The sequence below is a fragment of the Oncorhynchus gorbuscha genome, linkage group LG10 (assembly GCF_021184085.1).
Source record: "Oncorhynchus gorbuscha isolate QuinsamMale2020 ecotype Even-year linkage group LG10, OgorEven_v1.0, whole genome shotgun sequence".
Taxonomy (NCBI): Eukaryota; Metazoa; Chordata; class Actinopteri; order Salmoniformes; family Salmonidae; genus Oncorhynchus; species Oncorhynchus gorbuscha.
Window position 1 is genome coordinate 98,685,660 of NC_060182.1, and position 22,675 is coordinate 98,708,334.

The following is a 22,675-nucleotide window of genomic DNA, read 5'->3' on the forward strand; positions in this document are numbered from 1 at the left end:
CACTAACACAGGTGGAGAAAAGGTTGCCTAAGTATGGTTCTCAATCAGAGACAACGATTGACAACTGCCTCTGATTGGGAACCATACCAGGCCAAACACATAGAAATACACCACACAGAACAAAACATAGAATGAACAACATAGAATGCCCACCCCAACTCACACCCCGACCAAACCAAAATAGAAACATAAAACAGGATCTAAGGTCAGGACGTGACAAAAAAATGAATTCTGCCCTATTTCTTTTGTCATATAGTGTGGTGTATCTGGAAGAAAAAAAAGTCATAGTGGTGAACTAACTGCAACAGTGTATCAATGACCGAGAATGTCACAAGTGAACTTCTTTCGACCTTAGTTAATCAACAGTATTATGGATGAAAATTTTAATGAATGATTTCATAAAATAATGAATTACTAAACGGGTGCAGCTGCCAGCTGGTGAGAGTAGAGGAGGGCTGAGTGTGTGAGAGACTTCAATATGGTGGATATTTATTAAGATGAACGACTCAAGACAGTTATCATAAACACTGTTTTTCTTTTTCACAGTTTCCTGTCTGTGTAAGTGAGCGTTCCCTCTCTAATGAGCTCACGGTTCCACCATAATGAATGCTTTCTTCTGTCCAGTCGAAGCTGACTCTCAACCAGACCTTATAATGCACGGCTAGGTATTTTACGTACAAGCTAACCACGTCATAGGTTATAGCAATTTGCCAGTCCATGACACAGTCGATGATATGGCACGCAACCATTGGATGATATGGCACGCAACCATTGGTTGATGGGGAACTTGACCAATATCTGGCATGATCACGTCGGAGAGGGAACATCTGGCTCTGGTCACTTTAATTTCGACACACCCATTCACCAGGGAGGTTAGTTCTGAAGCTGTCCCAACCTCACCAGGGAGGTTAGTTCTGAAGCTGTCCCGACCTCACCAGGGAGGTTAGTTCTGAAGCTGTCCCAACCTCACCAGGGAGGTTAGTTCTGAAGCTGTCCCAACCTCACCAGGGAGGTTAGTTCTGAAGCTGTCCCAACCTCACCAGGGAGGTTAGTTCTGAAGCTGTCCCAACCTCACCAGGGAGGTTAGTTCTGAAGCTGTCCCAACCTCACCAGGGAGGTTAGTTCTGAAGCTGTCCCAACCTCACCAGGGAGGTTAGTTCTGAAGCTGTCCCAACCTCACCAGGGAGGTTAGTTCTGAAGCTGTCCCAACCTCACCAGGGTTAGTTCTGAAGCTGTCCCGACCTCACCAGGGAGGTTAGTTCTGAAGCTGTCCCAACCTCACCAGGGAGGTTAGTTCTGAAGCTGTCCCAACCTCACCAGGGTTAGTTCTGAAGCTGTCCCAACCTCACCAGGGAGGTTAGTTCTGAAGCTGTCCCAACCTCACCAGGGAGGTTAGTTCTGAAGCTGTCCCAACCTCACCAGGGAGGTTAGTTCTGAAGCTGTCCCAACCTCACCAGGGAGGTTAGTTCACCAGGGAGGTTAGCTGTCCCAACCTCACCAGGGAGGTTAGTTCTGAAGCTGTCCCAACCTCACCAGGGAGGTTAGTTCTGAAGCTGTCCCAACCTCACCAGGGAGGTTAGTTCTGAAGCTGTCCCAACCTCACCAGGGAGGTTAGTTCTGAAGCTGTCCCAACCTGACCAGGTAGGTTAGTTCTGAATCTGTCCCAACCTCACCAGGTAGGTTAGTTCTGAAGCTGTCCCAACCTCACCAGGGAGGTTAGTTCTGAAGCTGTCCCAACCTGACCAGAGTTAGTTGTGAAGCTGCCCCAACCTGACCAGGTAGGTTAATTCTGAAGCTGTCCCAACCTGACCAGGTAGGTTAGTTCTGAAGCCGTCCCAACCTGACCAGGGTTAGTTCTGAAGCTGTCCCAACCTCACCAGGTAGGTTAGTTCTGAAGCTGTCCCAACCTGACCAGGTAGGTTAGTTCTGAAGCCGTCCCAACCTGACCAGGTTAGTTCTGAAGCTGTCCCAACCTGACCAGGTAGGTTAGTTCTGAAGCCGTCCCAACCTGACCAGGGTTAGTTCTGAAGCTGTCCCAACCTGACCAGGGTTAGTTCTGAAGCTGTCCCAACCTCACCAGGGAGGTTAGTTCTGAAGCTGTCCCAACCTGACCAGGTAGGTTAGTTCTGAAGCCGTCCCAACCTGACCAGGGTTAGTTCTGAAGCCGTCCCAACCTCACCAGGTAGGTTAGTTCTAAATTTGTCCCAACCTGACCAGGTAGGTAAGTCCAACTCAATAGTGGGAAGGTGTTCTTAATAATGCCTTGTACACTGTGTGTATTAGTGTGTATTATAAGTCCAGTTTTCAGTGATTCTGCATAGTTACATGTTGGTAGGTGCTAGACAGACACTAATCCACATTCACGTCTTCAGTAATACGTATAATGAGGCTGCTGGAGCTGTTCCAGGAAAAGCTGCTGTGTCTCTCTACGTGTCAACCCTTCAATCCCTCCTTATGCTCAGATAAATGACAAAAAAACATTCCGTAAACAACCTTTTTAAAAGTAATTTAAATTAATTGCTTGTGATGCGAGGGGATTGGCTGCTTTAGTGCTGGAAGAAGAAGAAGAGGCAGGTTGTGAAAAGTATAAAGAAGCTTTTACCTGCTGTAGCAGGTATTAACGAGCAGGTTGTTTTACTCCACATGGATGATCCACCTGGTGTGGTACAGCAGCTGTTTAGAGCGTCTGTCTGGAGGAGGGTGCTGGAAGTAGCTCTCTCCTCTCTCTCTGTCTGTCACTGTCCATTTCTCTCTCTGTCTGTCACTGTCAATTTCTCTGTCTGTCACTGTCAATTTCTCTCTCTCTCTCTCTCTCTCTCTCTCTGTTGCTGTCCTCTCTCTCTCTCTCTCTCTCTCTCTCTCTCTCTCTCTGTTGCTGTCCATTTCTCTCTCTCTCTCTCTCTCTTCTCTCTCTCTCTCTCTCTGTTGCTGTCCATTTCTCTCTCGCTCCTCTCTCTCTCTCCCTCTCCCTCTCTCCCTCTCTCTCTCTCTCTCTCTCTCTCTCTCTCTCTCTCTCTCTCTCTCTCTCTCTCTCTCTCTCTCTCTCTCTCTCTCTCTCTCTCTCTCTCTCTCTCTCTCTCTCTCTCTCTCTCTCTCTCTCTCTCTCTCTCTCTCTCTCTCTCTCTCTCTCTCTCTCTCTCTCTCTCTCTCTCTCTCTCTCTCTCTCTGTTGCTGTCCATTTCTCTCTCGCTCTCTCTCTCTCTCTCTCTCTCTCTCTCTCTCTCTCTCTCTCTCTCTCTCTCTCTCTCTCTCTCTCAGTTCTATCGCACTTCCAGGACGTGAGAGACCCCAGCACCTTGTTTGTCTCTGGGGTAGGAACTGACTCACTTCTCAGAGGCACAAAGTCTTTATTCTCACAGTGAAGAACTGTGCTCAGAGCAAGGTTGAATCCTGTAGGTCCTCATGAATCAACAGGCTGCAGTACTGTAGTCATAATACCCATAATACCCATAAAACCTAGTGGTCAAACAGTAAATGGTTACAACCATTCATTTAAAAAGGGCTGTGTTTTGTGCAGCGTGTCGTTTTGATAACTGTGTAAAACCTCTCTAGGACAAGCTGACTTTTATCAAAATATTCACCTGGATTACCCCCCCCCACACCCTCCTAAAAATGAAATGCTAATTAGCTGCTGATATCATAAAGAACTACAAATACCATGATGACCTGGACAAGATGGCCGAATTGAGACAAAGGTAAGAATCTTTGGATGACCAACTACTGTTAGTTAAATGTAGTAATACATGAACAATTCTGTGAACTGTCTTGTGCCAGTTCTAAGTGGACACAATACATGTTAGCAAAGGTGTCAGCTAGAGATGATGTGCAGGAGCTTGCAGGGATTTGTAGTTTTAAATCATGTCTACCTTGATTCTAATTAGCATTTTCAAATCTGAGAGTAAATAGATCTGAATATATTGATAAAAGACACATTGTCAAGGCTGTGTTGTGGTGAGGTGGTAAAGGTCTCTAACAGGGCTGTGTTCTGGTAAAGGTTTCTAACAGGGATGTGTTGTGGTCAAGGTCTCTAACAGGGCTGTGTTGTGGTGAGATGGTAAAGGTCTCTAACAGGGCTGTGTTCTGGTAAAGGTTTCTAACAGGGATGTGTTGTGGTCAAGGTCTCTAACAGGGCTGTGTTGTGGTCAAGGTCTCTAACAGGGCTGTGTTGTGGTGAGATGGTAAAGGTCTCTAACAGGGCTGTGTTGTGGTCAAGGTCTCTAACAGGGCTGTGTTGTGGTGAGATGGTAAAGGTCTCTAACAGGGCTGTGTTGTGGTAAAGGTCTCTAACAGGGCTGTGTTGTGGTCAAGGTCTCTAACAGGGCTGTGTTGTGGTCAAGGTCTCTAACAGGGCTGTGTTGTGGTCAAGGTCTCTAACAGGGCTGTGTTGTGGTCAAGGTCTCTAACAGGGCTGTGTTGTGTAACAGGGCTGTGTTGTGGTAAAGGTCTCTAACAAGGCTGTGTTGTGGTGAGATGGTAAAGGTCTCTAACAGGGATGTGTTGTGGTCAAGGTCTCTAACAGGGATGTGTTGTGGTCAAGGTCTCTAACAGGGCTGTGTTGTGGTCAAGGTCTCTAACAAGGCTGTGTTGTGGTCAAGGTCTCTAACAGGGCTGTGTTGTGATGAGATGGTAAAGGTCTCTAACAAGGCTGTGTTGTGGTCAAGGTCTCTAACAGGGCTGTGTTGTGGTCAAGGTCTCTAACAGGGCTGTGTTGTGGTCAAGGTCTCTAACAGGGCTGTGTTGTGATGAGATGGTAAAGGTCTCTAACAAGGCTGTGTTGTGGTCAAGGTCTCTAACAGGGCTGTGTTGTGGTCAAGGTCTCTAACAGGGCTGTGTTGTGGTCAAGGTCTCTAACAGGGCTGTGTTGTGATGAGATGGTAAAGGTCTCTAACAGGGCTGTGTTGTGGTCAAGGGCTGTGTTGTTGTCAAGGTCTCTGACAGGGCTGTGTTGTGGTCAAGGTCTCTAACAGGGCTGTGTTGTGGTCAAGGTCTCTAACAGGGCTGTGTTGTGATGAGATGGTAAAGGTCTCTAACAAGGCTGTGTTGTGGTCAAGGTCTCTAACAGGGCTGTGTTGTGGTCAAGGTCTCTAACAGGGCTGTGTTGTGGTCAAGGTCTCTAACAGGGCTGTGTTGTGATGAGATGGTAAAGGTCTCTAACAGGGCTGTGTTGTGGTCAAGGGCTGTGTTGTTGTCAAGGTCTCTGACAGGGCTGTGTTATGGTCAAGGTCTCTAACAGGGCTGTGTTGTGGTCAAGGTCTCTAACAGGGCTGTGTTGTGGTCAAGGTCTCTAACAGGGCTGTGTTGTGGTCAAGGTCTCTAACAGGGCTGTGTTGTGGTCAAGGTCTCTAACAGGGCTGTGTTGTGGTCAAGGTCTCTAACAGGGCTGTGTTGTGGTCAAGGTCTCTAACAGGGCTGTGTTGTGGTAAAGGTCTCTAACAAGGCTGTGTTGTGGTGAGATGGTAAAGGTCTCTAACAGGGATGTGTTGTGGTCAAGGTCTCGAACAGGGATGTGTTGTGGTCAAGGTCTCTAACAGGGCTGTGTTGTGGTCAAGGTCTCTAACAAGGCTGTGTTGTGGTCAAGGTCTCTAACAGGTCTGTGTTGTGGTCAAGGTCTCTAACAGGGCTGTGTTGTGGTAAAGGTCTCTAACAAGGCTGTGTTGTGGTCAAGGTCTCTAACAGGGCTGTGTTGTGGTCAAGGTCTCTAAGAGGGCTGTGTTGTGGTCATGGTCTCTAACAGGGCTGTGTTGTGATGAGATGGTAAAGGTCTCTAACAAGGCTGTGTTGTGGTCAAGGTCTCTAACAGGGCTGTGTTGTGGTCAAGGTCTCTAACAGGGCTGTGTTGTGGTCAAGGTCTCTAAGAGGGCTGTGTTGTGGTCATGGTCTCTAACAGGGCTGTGTTGTGATGAGATGGTAAAGGTCTCTAACAAGGCTGTGTTGTGGTCAAGGTCTCTAACAGGGCTGTGTTGTGGTCAAGGTCTCTAACAGGGCTGTGTTGTGGTCAAGGTCTCTAACAGGGCTGTGTTGTGATGAGATGGTAAAGGTCTCTAACAGGGCTGTGTTGTGGTCAAGGGCTGTGTTGTGGTCAAGGTCTCTAACAGGGCTGTGTTGTGATGAGATGGTAAAGGTCTCTAACAAGGCTGTGTTGTGGTCAAGGTCTCTAACAGGGCTGTGTTGTGGTCAAGGTCTCTAACAGGGCTGTGTTGTGGTCAAGGTCTCTAACAGTGATGTGTTGTGGTGAGATGGTCAAGGTCTCTAACAGGGATGTGTTGTGGTAAAGGTCTCTAACAGGACTGTGTTGTGGTCAAGGGCTGTGTTGTGGTTAAGGTCTCTGACAGGGCTGTGTTGTGGTCAAGGTCTCTAACAGGGCTGTGTTGTGGTCAAGGTCTCTAACAGGGCTGTGTTGTGGTCAAGGTCTCTAACAGGGCTGTGTTGTGGTCAAGGTCTCTAACAGGGCTGTGTTGTGGTCAAGGTCTCTAACAGGGCTGTGTTGTGGTCAAGGTCTCTAACAGGGCTGTGTTGTGGTCAAGGTCTCTAACAGGGCTGTGTTGTGGTAAAGGTCTCTAACAGGGCTGTGTTGTGGTCAAGGTCTCTAACAAGGCTGTGTTGTGGTCAAGGTCTCTAACAGGGCTGTGTTGTGGTCAAGGTCTCTAACAGGGCTGTGTTGTGGTCAAGGTCTCTAACAAGGCTGTGTTGTGGTGAGATGGTAAAGGTCTCTAACAGGGATGTGTTGTGGTCAAGGTCTCTAACAGGGATGTGTTGTGGTCAAGGTCTCTAACAGGGCTGTGTTGTGGTCAAGGTCTCTAACAAGGCTGTGTTGTGGTCAAGGTCTCTAACAGGGCTGTGTTGTGGTCAAGGTCTCTAACAGGGCTGTGTTGTGGTGAGATGGTAAAGGTCTCTAACAGGGCTGTGTTGTGGTCAAGGTCTCTAACAGGGCTGTGTTGTGGTCAAGGTCTCTAACAGGGCTGTGTTGTGGTCAAGGTCTCTAACAGGGCTGTGTTGTGGTCAAGGTCTCTAACAGGGCTGTGTTGTGGTCAAGGTCTCTAACAGGGCTGTGTTGTGGTGAGATGGTAAAGGTCTCTAACAGGGCTGTGTTGTGGTCAAGGTCTCTAACAGGGCTGTGTTGTGGTCAAGGTCTCTAACAGGGCTGTGTTGTGGTCAAGGTCTCTAACAGGGCTGTGTTGTGGTCAAGGTCTCTAACAGGGCTGTGTTCTGGTAAAGGTCTCTAACAGGGCTGTGTTGTGGTCAAGGTCTCTGACAGGGCTGTGTTGTGGTCAAGGTCTCGAACAGGGCTGTGTTGTGGTGAGATGGTAAAGGGATGTCGGAACCTTCAGGGCCCTGGTTCCCAGCGTCGGAACCTTCAGGGCCCTGGTTCCCAGCGTCTGAACCTTCAGGGCCCTGGTTCCCAGCGTCGGAACCTTCAGGGCCCTGGTTCCCAGCGTCGGAACCTTCAGGGCCCTGGTTCCCAGCGTCGGAACCTTCAGGGCCCTGGTTCCCAGCGTCGGAACCTTCAGGGCCCTGGTTCCCAGCGTCGGAACCTTCAGGGCCCTGGTTCCCAGCGTCGGAACCTTCAGGGCCCTGGTTCCCAGCGTGATGAAGCTGTTATCAGGCAGTTTAATGTCAGTGATGGTGGGAGGGGGCGTCGCTAGACACAGCCTCAACATACAGTCTCTCTTAGTGACAGTAGGTCTAATCTCAAGGGGATGGGGTTGCTCCTGGGATGTGATGAGGTGTGGAGTTGTGGGGGCAGATGTGATGGCGCCCCCCCTCCCAGCTCCCCGTGTCCCCCACCAGGCTAGACACGGCCTCAACATGCCCTAATGATCACACTGGAGTAGAGTCTGTCTGGCCCATTTTCACACACACATGCTCAGGGACGCACACTAGCATGCACACGCAGCCGGGATATGCAGATGATGGCCTAATTAGAGCAGGATAGGCCACACATAACCGTCTGATGTAACAGCGTAACTGAACTGCGTGTTACGTACCGTGTCATATCGTTAGTTTACTACACCTCGCAACTCATTCATTGGTACGCTGTCGTACTAAAGGACTTGACGAACTGGTCTGAAGGCTCACTAAAACGAACCTAAAAATACTGAAGGAAAAAACTTGATGTATTTAGTTTTTTTAGTTCACACTCACAACACACACAATACACACACACAATACACACACACAATACACAGACACAATACACACACACAATACACAGACACAATACACACACACAATACACACACACAATATACACACACAATATACACACACACAATACACACACACACAATACACACACACAATACACACACACAATACACACACACAATACACACACACAATATACACACACAATACACATACACACAATACACACAACACACACAAGTAACACATACACACAATACACACAACACACACAAGTAACACACACTCACAATACACACAATACACACACACAATACACACAACACACACAACACACATAACACACAAGTAACACACACTCACAATACACACAATACACACACACAATACACACAACACACACAATACATACATAACACACACACTCACAATACACACACACTCAGAACACACACAGAGCAAACACACACAGAACACACACACCGAGCACAAGAACACACAGAGCAAACACACACACACACACAGAACACACACACAGAACACACACACAGAACACACACACAGAACACACACAGAACACACACAGAACACACAAACACACATAAACACACACAAACACACACAGAACACACACAAACACACACACACACAGAATACACACACCGAGCACAAGAACACACAGAACACACACAGAACACACACACACAGAACACACACAAACACACACAGAACACACACACACAGAACACACATTCTTGCACCTCTGGATGCAGTAGTAGAGCTGCTGTGTTGTCTTTGAAAGCCGACACTGCAATGTGTTCCGGGTGTGTTGATTGGTCAGAGGTGAGGTGGGAGGTGGGGGGCTGGGACCAGATGTCTGGGAGTCAAAGGTTACAACAATCTAAGCAGAGAGGAGAGGAGTGGAGGAGTGGAGAGGAGAGGAGAGGAGAGGAGAGGGGAGGGGAAGGGGGTGGAGTGGAGGAGAGGAGATTACAGTACAGTAGATTACAGTACAGTAGATTACAGTACAGTAGAGTACAGTACAGTAGAGTAGATTACAGTAGAGTACAGTAGAGTAGTGTACAGTAGAGTAGATTATAGTAGGGTAGAGTACAATAGAGTACAATAGAGTGCAGTACAATAGAGTACAGTACAGTACAGTATATTAGAGTAGATTACAATAGAGTAGATTACAATAGAGTAGATTACAGTAGAGTAGATTAGAGTAGAGTTGATTACAGTAGAGTAGATTACAGTACAGTAGAGTAGATTACTGTAGAGTAGATTACAGTAGAGTAGATTACAGTAAAGTAGATTACAGTAGAGTAGATTACAGTAGAGTAGATTACAGTACAGTAGATTACAGTACAGTAGATTACAGTAGAGTAGATTACAGTAGAGTAGATTACAGTAGAGTAGATTACAGTAGAGTAGATTACAGTACAGTAGAGTACAGTAGAGTAGATTACAGTAGAGTAGATTACAGCACAGTAGAGTACAGTACAGTAGATTACAGTACAGTAGAGTACAGTAGAGTAGAGTAGATTACAGCACAGTAGAGTACAGTACAGTAGATTACAGTACAGTAGAGTACAGTAGAGTAGAGTACAGTAGAGTAGATTACAGCACAGTAGAGTACAGTAGAGTAGATTACAGTAGAGTAGATTACAGCACAGTAGAGTACAGTACAGTAGATTACAGTACAGTAGAGTACAGTAGAGTAGAGTACAGTAGAGTAGATTACAGTAGAGTAGATTACAGCACAGTAGAGTACAGTACAGTAGATTACAGTACAGTAGAGTACAGTAGAGTAGAGTACAGTAGAGTAGATTACAGCACAGTAGAGTACAGTACAGTAGATTACAGTACAGTAGAGTACAGTACAGTAGAGTACAGTAGAGTAGATTACAGCACAGTAGAGTACAGTAGAGTAGATTACAGTAGAGTAGATTACAGCACAGTAGAGTACAGTACAGTAGATTACAGTACAGTAGAGTACAGTACAGTAGAGTACAGTAGAGTAGATTACAGTAAAGTGCGGTCCTCTGTAGCCCAGTTTCTTCTGAAATATCATTAGAGATTTGGTAACGTAACTTCGGGTTCAAATAAACAAAATGTATATATTAGTAAAAACACTATAAATTGATATCTCTACCTTATTACTTCTGTGAACTTTCATTAACCTCTTAGTCAGATAATAATAGAACATGTGTCACTCTAATATATATATATTTTTTAAACATATTTTTGCATTATTCATCTCATGTGAGATGAGGGTGGCAGGGTAGCCTAGTGGTTAGAGCGTTGGACTAGTAACCGAAAGGTTGCATGTTCAAACCCTTCTGCCCCTGAACAAGGCAGTTAACCCACTGTTCCCAGGCCAGTTAACCCACTGTTCCTAGACCAGTTAACCCACTGTTCCTAGACCAGTTAACCCCACTGTTCCTAGACCAGTTAACCCCACTGTTCCTAGACCAGTTAACCCCCTGTTCCTAGACCAGTTAACCCACTGTTCCTAGGCCAGTTAACCCACTGTTCCTAGACCAGTTAACCCACTGTTCCTAGACCAGTTAACCCACTGTTCCTAGACCAGTTAACCCACTGTTCCTAGACCAGTTAACCCACTGTTCCTAGACCAGTTAACCCACTGTTCCTAGACCAGTTAACCCACTGTTCCTAGACCAGTTAACCCCACTGTTCCTAGACCAGTTAACCCCCTGTTCCTAGACCAGTTAACCCCCTGTTCCTAGACCAGTTAACCCACTGTTCCTAGACCAGTTAACCCACTGTTCCTAGACCAGTTAACCCACTGTTCCTAGACCAGTTAACCCACTGTTCCTAGACCAGTTAACCCACTGTTCCTAGACCAGTTAACCCCCTGTTCCTAGACCAGTTAACCCACTGTTCCTAGACCAGTTAACCCACTGTTCCTAGACCAGTTAACCCACTGTTCCTAGACCAGTTAACCCCCTGTTCCTAGACCAGTTAACCCACTGTTCCTAGACCAGTTAACCCACTGTTCCTAGACCAGTTAACCCACTGTTCCTAGACCAGTTAACCCACTGTTCCTAGACCAGTTAACCCACTGTTCCTAGACCAGTTAACCCACTGTTCCTAGACCAGTTAACCCACTGTTCCTAGACCAGTTAACCCACTGTTCCTAGACCAGTTAACCCACTGTTCCTAGACCAGTTAACCCAAATCAAATCAAATCAAATCAAATTTTATTTGTCACATACACATGGTTAGCAGATGTTAAATGCGAGTGTAGCGAAATGCTTGTGCTTCTAGTTCCGACAATGCAGTGATAACCAACAAGTAATCTAACTAACAATTCCAAAACTACTGTCTTATACACAGTGTAAGGGGATAAGGAACATGTACATAAGGATATATGAATGAGTGATGGTACAGAGCAGCATAGAGTAGATGGTATCGAGTACAGTATATACATATGAGATGAGTGTGTAGACAAAGTAAACAAAGTGGCATAGTTAAAGTGGCTAGTGATACATGTGTTACATAAGGATGCAGTCGATGATGTAGAGTACAGTATATACATATGCATATGAGATGAATAATGTAGGGTAAGTAACATTATATAAGGTAGCATTGTTTAAAGTGGCTAGTGATATATTTACATCATTTCCCATCAATTCCTATTATTAAAATGGCTGGAGTTGGGTCAGTGTCAATGACAGTGTGTTGGCAGCAGCCACTCAATGTTAGTGGTGGCTGTTTAACAGTCTGATGGCCTTGAGATAGAAGCTGTTTTTCAGTCTCTCGGTCCCAGCTTTGATGCACCTGTACTGACCTCGCCTTCTGGATGATAGCGGGGTGAACAGGCAGTGGTTCGGGTGGTTGATGTCCTTGATGATCTTTATGGCCTTCCTGTAACAACGGGTGGTGTAGGTGTCCTGGAGGGCAGGTAGTTTGCCCCCGGTGATGCGTTGTGCAGTCCTCACTACCCTCTGGAGAGCCTTACGGTTGAGGGCGGAGCAGTTGCCGTACCAGGCGGTGATACAGCCCGCCAGGATACTCTCGATTGTGCATCTGTAGAAGTTTGTGAGTGCTTTTGGTGACAAGCCGAATTTCTTCAGCCTCCTGAGGTTGAATAGGCGCTGCTGCGCCTTCTTCACGACGCTGTCAGTGTGAGTGGACCAATTCAGTTTGTCTGTGATGTGTATGCCGAGGAACTTAAAACTAGCTACCCTCTCCACTACTGTTCCATCGATGTGGATAGGGGGGTGTTCCCTCTGCTGTTTCCTGAAGTCCACAATCATCTCCTTAGTTTTGTTGACGTTGAGTGTGAGGTTATTTTCCTGACACCACACTCCGAGGGCCCTCACCTCCTCCCTGTAGGCCGTCTCGTCGTTGTTGGTAATCAAGCCTACCACTGTTGTGTCGTCCGCAAACTTGATGATTGAGTTGGAGGCGTGCGTGGCCACGCAGTCGTGGGTGAACAGGGAGTACAGGAGAGGTGTCATGTTTGTCATTTATTGTCATGTCTTGTCCCTGTGCTCCCCATGCTATTCGTTTCCCTCTGCTGGTCTTGTTTGGTTCTATCCCTCTCTCTCCCCCTCCCTCTCTCACTCTCTCGCTCTCTCTTCTCTCTGTCGTTCCGTTCCTGCTCCCAGCTGTTCCTATTCCCCTAATCATCATTTAGTCTTCCCACACCTGTTCCCGATCCTTTCCCCTGATTAGAGTCCCTATTTATTCCTTTGTGATCCGTTCCTGTGCCGTCGGTTCCTTGTATTGTATTCACCATGCTGTGATTGCGTTTCGCCCTGTCCTGTCGTGTTTTTTGCCGTGATTGTAGTATTGATCTCCTTCCGGGGACCACTCCTCCTCGAGGTAGACTATACTCTCTGTCGGCTCCCGAACGTAAGGCTCTCGAGGATTATTTGTCTGTGTCTCTTGACGCCGGTACCATAGTGCCTTCTTCCTCTCCGGCCGGGGCGGGGTTCTTTTTTTTGTTAAGAAGAAGGACGGTACTCTGCGCCCCTGCGTGGATTATCGAGGGCTGAATGACATAACGGTTAAGAATCGTTATCCGCTTCCCCTTATGTCATCAGCCTTCGAGATTCTGCAGGGAGCCAGGTGCTTTTCTAAGTTGGACCTTCGTAACGCTTACCATCTCGTGCGCATCAGAGAGGGGGACGAGTGGAAAACGGCGTTTAATACTCCGTTAGGGCATTTTGAGTACCGGGTTCTGCCGTTCGGTCTCGCCAATGCGCCAGCTGTTTTTCAGGCATTAGTTAATGATGTTCTGAGAGACATGCTGAACATTTTTGTTTTTGTCTATCTTGACGATATCCTGATTTTTCTCCGTCACTCGAGATTCATGTTCAGCACGTTCGACGTGTTCTACAGCGCCTTTTAGAGAATTGTCTCTACGTAAAGGCTGAGAAGTGCTCTTTTCATGTCTCCTCCGTTACTTTTCTCGGTTCCGTTATTTCCGCTGAAGGCATTCAGATGGATTCCGCTAAGGTCCAAGCTGTCAGTGATTGGCCCGTTCCAAGGTCACGTGTCGAGTTGCAGCGCTTTTTAGGTTTCGCTAATTTCTATCGGCGTTTCATTCGTAATTTCGGTCAAGTTGCTGCCCCTCTCACAGCTCTTACTTCTGTCAAGACGTGTTTTAAGTGGTCCGGTTCCGCCCAGGGAGCTTTTGATCTTCTAAAGGAACGTTTTACGTCCGCTCCTATCCTCGTTACTCCTGACGTCACTAGACAATTCATTGTCGAGGTTGACGCTTCAGAGGTAGGCGTGGGAGCCATTCTATCCCAGCGCTTCCAGTCTGACGATAAGGTTCATCCTTGCGCTTATTTTTCTCATCGCCTGTCGCCATCTGAGCGCAACTATGATGTGGGTAACCGTGAACTGCTCGCCATCCGCTTAGCCCTAGGCGAATGGCGACAGTGGTTGGAGGGGGCGACCGTTCCTTTTGTCGTTTGGACAGACCATAAGAACCTTGAGTACATCCGTTCTGCCAAACGACTTAATGCCCGTCAAGCTCGTTGGGCGTTGTTTTTCGCTCGTTTCGAGTTTGTGATTTCTTACCGTCCGGGTAGCAAGAACACCAAGCCTGATGCCTTATCCCGTCTGTTTAGTTCTTCTGTGGCTTCTACTGATCCCGAGGGATTCTTCCTTATGGGCGTGTTGTCGGGTTAACAGTCTGGGGAATTGAAAGACAGGTTAAGCAAGCACTCACGCACACTGCGTCGCCGCGCTTGTCCTAGTAACCTCCTTTTCGTTCCTGTTTCCACTCGTCTGGCTGTTCTTCAGTGGGCTCACTCTGCCAAGTTAGCGGGTCATCCCGGTGTTCGAGGCACTCTTGCGTCTATTCGCCAGCGCTTTTGGTGGCCGACTCAGGAGCGTGACACGCGCCGTTTCGTGGCTGCCTGTTCGGACTGCGCGCAGACTAAGTCGGGTAACTCTCCTCCTGCCGGTCGTCTCAGACCGCTCCCCATTCCTTCTCGACCATGGTCTCACATTGCCTTAGACTTCATTACCGGTCTGCCTTTGTCTGCGGGGAAGACTGTGATTCTGACGGTTGTCGATAGGTTCTCTAAGGCGGCACATTTCATTCCCTCGCTAAACTTCCTTCCGCTAAGGAGACGGCACAAATCATTATTGAGAATGTATTCAGAATTCATGGCCTCCCGTTAGACGCCGTTTCAGACAGAGGTCCGCAATTCACGTCACAGTTTTGGAGGGAGTTCTGTCGTTTGATTGGTGCGTCCGTCAGTCTCTCTTCCGGGTTTCATCCCCAGTCTAACGGTCAAGCAGAGAGGGCCAATCAGACGATTGGTCGCATACTACGCAGCCTTTCTTTCAGAAACCCTGCGTCTTGGGCAGAACAGCTCCCCTGGGCAGAATACGCTCACAATTCGCTTCCTTCGTCTGCTACCGGGTTATCTCCGTTTCAGAGTAGTCTGGGTTACCAGCCTCCTCTGTTCTCATCCCAGCTTGCCGAGTCCAGCGTTCCCTCCGCTCAAGCGTTTGTCCAACGTTGTGAGCGCACCTGGAGGAGGGTGAGGTCTGCACTTTGCCGTTACAGGGCACAGACGGTGAGAGCCGCCAATAAACGCAGGATTAAGAGTCCAAGGTATTGTTGCGGCCAGAGAGTGTGGCTTTCCACTCGCAACCTTCCTCTTACGACAGCTTCTCGTAAGTTGACTCCGCGGTTCATTGGTCCGTTCCGTGTCTCCCAGGTCGTCAATCCTGTCGCTGTGCGACTGCTTCTTCCGCGACATCTTCGTCGCGTCCATCCTGTCTTCCATGTCTCCTGTGTTAAGCCCTTTCTTCGCACCCCCGTTCGTCTTCCCTCCCCCTCCCGTCCTTGTCGAGCGCACCTATTTACAAGGTACATAAAATTATGGACATGCGTTCTCGGGGACGGGGTCACCAATACCTAGTGGATTGGGAGGGTTACGGTCCTGAGGAGAGGAGTTGGGTTCCGTCTCGGGACGTGCTGGACCGTTCGCTCATCGATGATTTCCTCCGTTGCCGCCAGGATTCCTCCTCGAGTGCGCCAGGAGGCGCTCGGTGAGTGGGGGGGTACTGTCATGTTTGTCATTTATTGTCATGTCTTGTCCCTGTGCTCCCCATGCTATTCGTTTCCCTCTGCTGGTCTTGTTTGGTTCTATCCTCTCTCTCCCCCTCCCTCTCTCACTCTCTCGCTCTCTCTTCTCTCTGTCGTTCCGTTCCTGCTCCCAGCTGTTCCTATTCCCCTAATCATCATTTAGTCTTCCCACACCTGTTCCCGATCCTTTCCCCTGATTAGAGTCCCTATTTATTCCTTTGTGATCCGTTCCTGTGCCGTCGGTTCCTTGTATTGTATTCACCATGCTGTGATTGCGTTTCGCCCTGTCCTGTCGTGTTTTTTGCCGTGATTGTGTATCACCCTGTCCTGTCGTGTTTTGTGCCTTCATCAGACGCTGCGTGTGAGCAGGTGTCTCAGTCGACTACGGCCTGCGCCAACCCGAAGCGACCTGCAGTCTGTGGCCGCTTCTCCAGTTGTTTTCCCCTCTACAAATCTAGAGGATTTCAGTTATTCCGTTTTGAACATTAATAAACTCTGTTTCTGTTAAGTCGCGTTTGGGTCCTCTTTCACCTGCATGACAAGAGGGCTCAGAACGCACCCTTGTGGGGCCCCCGTGTTGAGGATCAGTGGGGAGGAGATGTTGTTGCCTACCCTCACCACCTGGGGGCGGCCCGTCAGGAAGTCCAGTACCCAGTTGCACAGGGCGGGGTCGAGACCCAGGGTCTCGAGCTTGATGACGAGCTTGGAGGGTACTATGGTGTTGAATGCCGAGCTGTAGTCGATGAACAGCATTCTCACATAGGTATTCCTCTTGTCCAGGTGGGTTAGGGCAGTGTGCAGTGTGGTTGAGATTGCATCGTCTGTGGACCTATTTGGGCGGTAAGCAAATTGGAGTGGGTCTAGGGTGTCAGGTAGGGTGGAGGTGATATGGTCCTTGACTAGTCTCTCAAAGCACTTCATGATGACGGAAGTGAGTGCTACGGGGCGGTAGTCGTTTAGCTCAGTTACCTTAGCTTTCTTGGGAACAGGAACAATGGTGGCCCTCTTGAAGCATGTGGGAACAGCAGACTGTTCCTAGACCAGTTAACCCCCTGTTCCTAGACCAGTTAACCCACTGTTCCTAGACCAGTTAACCCACTGTTCCTAGACCAGTTAACCCACTGTTCCTAGGCCAGTTAACCCACTGTTCCTAGACCAGTTAACCCACTGTTCCTAGGCCAGTTAACCCACTGTTCCTAGACCAGTTAACCCACTGTTCCTAGACCAGTTAACCCCCTGTTCCTAGACCAGTTAACCCCCTGTTCCTAGACCAGTTAACCCACTGTTCCTAGACCAGTTAACCCACTGTTCCTAGGCCAGTTAACCCACTGTTCCTAGACCAGTTAACCCACTGTTCCTAGACCAGTTAATCCACTGTTCCTAGACCAGTTAACCCACTGTTCCTAGACCAGTTAATCCACTGTTCCCAGGCCAGTTAACCCACTGTTCCACTGTTCCTAGACCAGTTAACCCACTGTTCCTAGACCAGTTAACCCCCTGTTCCTAGACCAGTTAACCCCCTGTTCCTAGACCAGTTAACCCACTGTTCCTAGACCAGTTAACCCACTGTTCCTAGGCCAGTTAACCCACTGTTCCTAGACCAGTTAACCCACTGTTCCTAGACCAGTTAATCCACTGTTCCTAGACCAGTTAACCCACTGTTCCTAGACCAGTTAATCCACTGTTCCCAGGCCAGTTAACCCACTGTTCCACTGTTCCTAGACCAGTTAACCCCCTGTTCCTAGACCAGTTAACCCACTGTTCCTAGACCAGTTAACCCCCTGTTCCTAGACCAGTTAACCCCCTGTTCCTAGGCCAGTTAACCCTCTGTTGGCCGTTGTTGTAAATAAGGATTCGTTCTTAACTGACTTGCCTGGTTAAGTAAAGGTAAAATACATTTTAAATAATATGTACCAGTGAAAAGTTAGGAAATACCGACTCATTCAAGGGTCGTTGCCTAATGACATCAAAACTATGAAATAACACGTGTGGAATCATGGAGTAACCAAAAAGAAAAAGAAACTAAAAGTTAGTTAGCAGCAGGACTGTCATTAGGCATTAGTTAACGGTAAGCCGTTCTGGACTGTCAGTGCTGTTGTATGTAGTCCTATAGGCATTAGTTAACGGTAAGCCGTTCTGGACTGTCAGTGCTGTTGTATGTAGTCCTATAGGCATTAGTTAACGGCAAGCCACACAGTGTTCTGGGCTCAACAGGCTCTACAGGACTCTTCAGGTTGTCTCTGGGTGGGAAAAGGAGAAGGTCAAACACAGTTGGGTGCTGATGAGAGAGAGAGAAAGGGAGGGAGGGAGGGAGGGAGGGAGAAATGGACAGTGAGAGAGAGAGAGAGAGAGAGAGAGAGAGAGAGAGAGAGAGAGAGAGAGAGAGAGAGAGAGAGAGAGAGAGAGAGAGAGAGAGAGAGAGAGAGAGACCATTTGTACATTGTTAAAACACTGTATATACAGTGCCTTGCGAAAGTATTTGGCCCCCTTGAACTTTGCGACCTTTTGCCACATTTCAGGCTTCAAACATAAAGATATAAAACTGTATTTTTTTGTGAAGAATCAACAAGTGGGACACAATCATGAAGTGGAACGACATTTATTGGATATTTCAAACTTTTTGAACAAATCAAAAACTGAAAAATTGGGCGTGCAAAATTATTCAGCCCCCTTAAGTTAATACTTTGTAGCGCCACCTTTTGCTGCGATTACAGCTGTAAGTCGCTTGGGGTATGTCTCTATCAGTTTTGCACATCGAGAGACTAACATTATGGTAAGCAGAACCAGTGCACAGCTTCTAAGCCCACAGTACTTCTAGAAAGCTAATGAAAATGATAATAATGAAATGGCTTCCCGGACGACGACCTTTGACCCTTTTTACCAACACAAACATGACACTTTTCTTTTACAGTACCTCTCCTGTGCTGACTCTATACAGACACACACACACCTACATGCACAGAACATGCTCACACATGAATACTGACGCCACACATTCAGACACACACTTTCACGCTCAACACACATACTGCTACCCCTGACCATTGACTCTGTACCAGTACCCCTTGTATATAGCCTCCACATTGACTCTGTACCAGTACCCCCTGTATATAGCCTCCACATTGACTCTGTACCAGTACCCCCTGTATATAGCCTCCACATTGACTCTGTACCCCCTGTATATAGCCTCCACATTGACTCTGTACCAGTACCCCCTGTATATAGCCTCCACATTGACTCTGTACCAGTACCCCCTGTATATAGCCTCCACATTGACTCTGTACCCCCTGTATATAGCCTCCACATTGACTCTGTACCGGTACCCCTTGTATATAGCCTCCACATTGACTCTGTACCCCCTGTATATAGCCTCCACATTGACTCTGTACCAGTACCCCCTGTATATAGCCTCCACATTGACTCTGTACCCCCTGTATATTTACATTTACATTTACATTTAAGTCATTTAGCAGACGCTCTTATCCAGAGCGACTTACAAATTGGTGCATTCACCTTATGACATCCAGTGGAACAGTCACTTTACAATAGTGCATCTAAATCTTAAAGGGGGGGATACTTATCCTATCCTAGGTATTCCTTAAAGAGGTGGGGTTTCAGGTGTCTCCGGAAGGTGGTGATTGACTCCGCTGTCCTGGCGTCGTGAGGGAGTTTGTTCCACCATTGGGGGGCCAGAGCAGCGAACAGTTTTGACTGGGCTGAGCGGGAGCTGTACTTCCTCAGTGGTAGGGAGGCGAGCAGGCCAGAGGTGGATGAACGCAGTGCCCTTGTTTGGGTGTAGGGCCTGATCAGAGCCTGGAGGTACTGAGGTGCCGTTCCCCTCACAGCTCCGTAGGCAAGCAAGTATATAGCCTCCACATTGACTCTGTACCGGTACCCCCTGTATATAGCCTCCACATTGACTCTGTACCGGTACCCCCTGTATATAGCCTCCACTTTGACTCTGTACTGGTACCCCCTGTATATAGCCTCCACATTGACTCTGTACCGTAATACCCTGTATATAGCCTCCACATTGACTCTGTACCGTAATACCCTGTATATAGCCTCCACATTGACTCTGTACCGTAACACCCTGTATATAGCCTCCACATTGACTCTGTACCGTAACACCCTGTATATAGCCTCCACATTGACTCTGTACCGGTACCCCCTGTACATAGCCTCCACATTGACTCTGTACCGGTACCCCCTGTATATAGCCTCCACATTGACTCTGTACCGGTACCCCCTGTATATAGCCTCCACACTGACTCTGTACTGGTACCCCCTGTATATAGCCCCCACATTGACTCTGTACTGTAATACCCTGTATATAGCCTCCACATTGACTCTGTACCGGTACCTCCTGTATATAGAATCCACATTGACTCTGTACCGGTACCCCCTGTATATAGCCTCCACATTGACTCTGTACCGTAATACCCTGTATATAGTCTCCACATTGACTCTGTACCGTAATACCCTGTATATAGTCTCCACATTGACTCTGTACTGGTACCCCCTGTATATAGCCTCCACACTGACTCTGTACCGTAATACCCTGTATATAGTCTCCACATTGACTCTGTACCGTAATACCCTGTATATAGCCTCCACATTGACTCTGTACCGGTACCTCCTCTATATAGCCTCCACATTGACTCTGTACCGGTACCCCCTGTATATAGCTTCCACACTGACTCTGTACCGTAATACCCTGTATATAGCCTCCACATTGACTCTGTACCGGTACCCCCTGTATATAGCCTCTGTACTGACTCTGTACCGTAATACCCTGTATATAGTCTCCACATTGACTCTGTACTGGTACCCCCTGTATATAGCCTCCACACTGACTCTGTACCGTAATACCCTGTATATAGCCTCCACATTGACTCTGTACTGTAATACCCTGTATATAGCCTCCACATTGACTCTGTACAGTAAAACCCTGTATATAGCCTCCACATTGACTCTGTACCGTAAAACCCTGTATATAGCCTCCACATTGACTCTGTACCGTAAAACCCTGTATATATTTGATGGACATGTTACTTTTACTCACTATTGTTATTCGTGGATTCAATTATTATGAATATATTTCTTCTTTAACTCTTGTCTTGTTGGATGAAGACCTGTAAGTACAGTGCATTCTGAAAGTATTCAGACCCCTTCACTTTTTCCACATTTTGCTAAATTCTAACCTTATTCTACAATTGATTAAATTGTTGTTGTTTTTCATTATCAATCCACACACAATAACCCACAATGACATCACAATAACCCACAATGACATCACAATAACCCATAATGACATCACAATACCCCAAAATGACAAAGCAAAAACAGGTGTTTAGAAATGTTTGCAAAAAACTACTGAAATATCACAGTAACATAAGTATTCAGACCTTTCACTCAGTACTTTGTTGAAGCACCTTTGGCAGCGATTACAGCCTTGAGTCTTCTTGAGTATGATGCTACAAGCTTGGCACAACTGTATTTGGGGAGTTTCTCCCAATCTTCTCTGCAGATCCTCTCAAGTTCTGTCAGTTTGAATAGGGAGCGTCGCTGCATAGATATTTTCAGGTCTCTCCAGAGATGTTCGATCGGAATCAAGTCCGGGCTCTGGCTGGGACACTCCAGGACAATCAGAGACTTGTCCCTAAGCCACTCAAACGTTGTCTTTGCTGTGTGCTTAGGGTTGTTGTCCTGTTGGAAGGTGAACCTCTGCCCCCCGTATAAATACACAAGGGATAATGGGGATGATGGGCGACACCTGGAGGAGGGTGGAGACAATCACAAAGACAGGTGATGCAGATCAGGGTGTGACATGTCTATATAAGGTCCCACAATTGACAGTGCATGTCAGAGCAAAAACCAAGCCATGAGGTCGAAGGAATTATCCGTAGAACTCTGAGACAGGAATGTGCTGAGGCACACATTCGGGAAGGGCACCAAAACATTTCTACAGTATTGAAGGTCCCTAAGAACACAGTGACCTCCATCATTCTTAAATGGAAGAAGCTTGGAATCACCAAGACTCTTTCTAGTGCTGGCTGCCTGGCCAAACTGAGCAATAGGGGGAAAAGGGCCTTGGTCAGAGATAATATAATAATAATAATAATAATATATGCCATTTAGCAGACGCTTTTATCCAAAGCGACTTACAGTCATGTGTGCATACATTCTACGTATGGGTGGTCCCGGGGATCGAACCCACTACCCTGGCGTTACAAGCGCCATGCTCTACCAACTGAGCTACACAGGACCAAGATGAACCAAGAACACGATGGTCACTCTGACAGAGCTCCGGAGTTCCTCTGTGGAGATGGTAGAACCTTCCAGAAGGAGAACCAGCACTCCACCAATTAGGCCTTTATGGTAGAGAGGCCAGACAGAAGCCAATCCTCAGTCAAAGGAACATGACAGCCCGCTTAGAGTTTTCCAAATGGCACCTAAAGACCATGAGAAACAAGATTCTCCCGATTGAACTATTTGGCCTGAATGCCAAAAAGGCAAAAAGGTGACTGCACCATCCCTATGGTGAAGCATGGTGGTGGCAGCATCATGCTGTGGGGATGTTTCTCAGCAGCAGGGACTGGGAGACTAGTCAGGATCAAGCGAAAAATGAACGGAGGAAAGTACAGAGAGATCCTTGATGAAAAACCGCTCCAGAGCACTCAGGACCTCAGACTGGGGTGAAGGTCCACCTTCCAACAGGAAAATGACCCTAAACACACAGCCAAGACAACAGAAGCGGCTTCGGGACAAGTCTCTAATGTCCATGAGTGGCCCAGCCATGATCAAACATCTCTGGAGAGACCTGAAAATAGCTGTGCAGCGACGCTCCCCATCCACCCTGACAGACCTTTTTTATTTTTAATAAATTAGCTACATTTTTTTTTTTTTTACTTTTTTTTACTTTGTCATGATGGGGTATTGTGA